Below are 3,106 nucleotides of genomic sequence, written 5' to 3'. Positions count from 1 at the left end.
ACCTTATTATGGTCAGATAGAAAGGGGGCCAGGCATGCCTAAAAGCAAGTGGCACAGAGGGAGCTTAAGCTCCACACACTGGCACATGGTACTTGGCCAAGGAGAGCCGAGGGGCTGTGGCAGCCCCGGAAAAGTTTTGGGTCACAAAAGTCAAAGGTTAGATTGGGCCACCAGGTTCCCCTAGGGTGTATTCCTGACAGCTGGGTGATTATTTCCATAGAACTCGGGGTGAGGATCTGCCAAGTTAGATTTAGTGGTTGATGAGGGTTGGTTTTAGTCGCGAGGGGATACAGCACAAGTAACATTAGCAGGGTACATGAGAATGATGCAGTCTTAGCTTTAGGGGATTGTCCTTGTCGGGTTGGCTTTTCCATTCTGGAACAAAGTCCTTGAGAACAGCGTGTGGATCAGCTGGCTGGACGTGGGTGTAATGGACCCAAGGAGTAATCCCGTCGACCTCGATAGTGGTGGGAGTGGTCAGGATCATGATGTAGGGTCCCTTCCAGTGTGGTTGAAGTGTCTGGTATTGGTATCTTTGGACCTACACCCAGTCACCTGGCAGACATCGATAGGGGCCCGGGGATGGCCCAGTCTCGTAGAGGGCCCTCAGCTTAGGCCACACCTGCTCATGGGTTCATTGTAACATTTGGAGAGAGAAAAGGAGTTGGTGATCATCAAATTCAGCAAGCACCTCAGGTTTTAAATTAGGAAAAATAGGTGGAGGAATACCGAACATGATCTCATAGGGGGTCAGTCCCATCTTATGTGGGGAGTTTCATACCCTATGTAGGGCGAAGGGGAGGAGAGTCACCCAGTCCCCACCAGTCTCTGGGGCTAATTTAGTTAAGGTCTCCTTTAATGTTCTGTTCATCCTCTCTACCTGTCCTGAGCTCTGGGGCCTATATGCACAATGTAATTTCCAATCTGCCCCAAATACTAGTGCCCCTCCCTGTGTTACCTTAGAGACCAATCCTGGTCCGTTGTCTGATCCAATTCTAACAGGAAAACCATACCTCGGTAAGATGTCTTCCATCCTTCTTGTTCCCATATGAGTATTCCGATGCATTTTGGATAGGACTCGTCATCCTAGTTCCTCTGGCAGGATGTTGCTAGAGTCTGCGGCCTTCAGGAGTTCAAGGATGTCTGTTTTGTTTTTAACAGTCTCTCCTTCTGCTGTCAGAAGCCCTCTCTCTCTGTAAAGGGCTCAGTGGATGTGAGCAGTGGTGAAGGTGTACCTGGTGTCGGTGTAGATGTTTATTCGTTTACCTTCCCCCATGGCCAGCGCCTTGGCCAGTGCGATCAGTTCTGCCCATTGAGCCGATGTTCCGGCTGCCAACGGCTCTGCCCAGATGATCTCCCTTTCCGTGGTTACGGCTGCCCCCGCATATCTGATAGTCTGTCCTGACCATATCTAAAATTCTTTTCTAAGGATTTCCCTTCACAAACCTTCTACACACACACACACACACACACACACACACACAAAACCTTCTACACCTTCCTTTGCATTCAGAATTTGTCCCAAGCCATTTTTTTTTCAGACAGACTCATTTAGGACAAAATTGCTTTCTTTTAAAAAATTTTAGAAATTCTTTTTCTTTACCTTGAACGAAAATATATTCCCATTCCTTATATCTTTCTTACATATCTCCTTTCCTACATACAGAGTTGCTTCCTTTCAGTCATCAGTCTTATTTTAGCAGAGTTTCTCATTCTTAGAAACCTTAGTCTCCAGTGAAAACTAAGGAGTAACCGATTTTGAATTGTCACACCAGAATTCTTTAGATGGCAAATTTATGAAACAGTTAAGTACAAAGCATGTTCACCAACAGATTCAAATGCACGTTTCAGCACTTTTTCCTGTTTGGAAAAGACCTAGATGTCCAGTGAATTTAATCCCATTTGTTTTCTTTTGATGTCTGGAGTGGCCTGGTTAACAAAAGCCATGATAATTGTGGCCTTTGTTTCTGGGGCTTCTGGGTTCATAGGTGTGTACTGCCTAAAAGCCTCTATGATTCTAAGAAGGCTGCTGGACTCTCATCCTTACCCTGTCTCACAACATATACCTTGGCCAGATTGGTCGGCTTGTGCGCGGACTCCTGGAGACCTGCCCCTAGAGTCTGGCGGTGGACCCGGAGTCTCTCCTTACCTTCAGCCGAGTTGTGGTCCCAGGTAGGGTGGAATAAGGGGAAGGCAGTGTTTATGAGGTCTGGGTTTTCCAATTATATAAATCACTGGTGGAGAACGGCCAATATAACATTGGCTGTCCACCGGTCTCCTCGGGGGTCCCATGGGGCGGAGGGGAGGGTCGGTGGAGTTGGCTGGCCCTGCATTAGGGGGTGGGGCCGCCCGGTGGGTCTGTCAGCGTGTCTCCGCTGCCTGCCCCTACACAGGGACTCCCTCGTCAGGGAGGGGTGGCGCCCCTTCTGCAGCCCCCGGTGCCTCTAATGGGGGGGGGGGGGGGAGGCCGAGGGGGCGTCGGGTAGGGCGGTGGGAGAATCAGGTCCTCTGGGGAGGAATCCTGCAAGACCAGATAAAGGGGATTTTTGGAAAAAAAAAAAAAAAAAAGTCTTAGAGTCAGTCTCCTCGGCCTTTGGCAGGGCTAGAGTCTTGGTAGGTCCTGCTTTGGGGGGTAAAAATGGTTTTAGCCAAGGAGGGGGATTCTCGATCATGTCCTGCCAGGCCAGGATGTAGGGCCCCTGGTCAGGGTGGCCATCCGGTTTATCCCTGAAGATCACGGCCTTAACCTGTAAGATAATAGGTAGGTGGAAAGTTCCACCTTATGTCTGTGCTCAGATTGTGAGCTCTTTCCCTAACGTCGGAGAAGTGGGAGAGCATAAGAGACAGGGGGGTGGTTTGTGTCTGCCCCATTATGTCCCCAGTCCATACCAAGGCACAGACAGTTATGACACTTAACAAAGACACAGTAACACAGACAAATGCACAGTTAACAAGGACACAGTAACACAAACAAACGTTCCCGTGCGGCCGCGGAGACAAAACAGAAAGTAACCCGAAGGGCTGGCAGTCGGCCCTCCTTACAGATGGGGACCCCGTCCTCCAGGCGGGGGCAAGGGACGTCTCCCAAGACCCCCCAGATGAGGAC

This window comes from Canis aureus, chromosome 1, assembly GCF_053574225.1.
Source record: "Canis aureus isolate CA01 chromosome 1, VMU_Caureus_v.1.0, whole genome shotgun sequence".
Lineage (NCBI taxonomy): Eukaryota > Metazoa > Chordata > Mammalia > Carnivora > Canidae > Canis > Canis aureus.
The sequence above is the reverse complement of the archived record's forward strand: the minus strand, read 5'-3'. Positions refer to the sequence as shown.